We start from the raw sequence: 909 nt of genomic DNA, 5'->3' as shown, positions 1-909 counted from the left end.
TATAACTTTGTGTACGGTTTCTTGACAAAACTTACCTTCATAATATAATTTAAGAGGAATTGATTGGCTTTACACTGCAAAGTAAATTCGATGCTGTTTTATTACCATTACAATCATTGATCAGTTTCCAAAATTTGATTTTGATCTAGAAAAACTATAGCTATATCTAGGGGACATGGTGGTTGCTCTGCAATGGTAGGGGCTGATGATGGCAAGCTAATAAAAAGTATATATAATATGAGTATTTGGTCATTATGCTGCGCAAAACTAAGTCATTTTAGCAAATAATCTAATATTATTTCTGAAATAAGAAATTCCACGATCTAAGTCAAAGATTTCTGATCAGTTATATATTCCCGCCATTGCAACATTTAACTTCAATCACTACAAACAAGAGATCTTGTAAAAGAATTATTCATGAATATCACGTAATCTATTCGTCTGTAGGTCACAACTGCTTTCTGTATTAATCAAATAAATACTGTCTTAAAGCATGAACAAAATATGGATGTTACACCAAAGCAATGCCCCTGTTGACAGGTCGATTCTTATTCATATTTTCGTAAACCACAAAAGCGACCTCATTCTTTAGCTGTTTTGCTCCCCGAAGATTATCCTTTCGGAAATTTTCATCTACCTACTACATCATTATGTGGACTGTTTCTATAAAATTCTAGAAAACATAGCAAAAAACTATTTTAAAATTTTCATTATGTCTTCATCATAAGTCGTTTCTATAGAAAGAAAAATTCATGGTGGATGATCAAGGCACGGAAAATATGAATCAAACAACAGATTACGCTTGGTGCTCGAGACAAAATGAAACCGAAACGAGAAATTCCAGGAAAAAAAATAACAATATCTGTAAATAGTTTTATTATTTTTTTATTACTTGTGTTGCAAATATGT

Source organism: Octopus bimaculoides, chromosome 9 (assembly GCF_046866305.1).
Source record: "Octopus bimaculoides isolate indiv1 chromosome 9, ASM4686630v1, whole genome shotgun sequence".
In the NCBI taxonomy this organism is placed as follows: domain Eukaryota; kingdom Metazoa; phylum Mollusca; class Cephalopoda; order Octopoda; family Octopodidae; genus Octopus; species Octopus bimaculoides.
Note: the sequence above shows the minus strand (reverse complement) of the source record.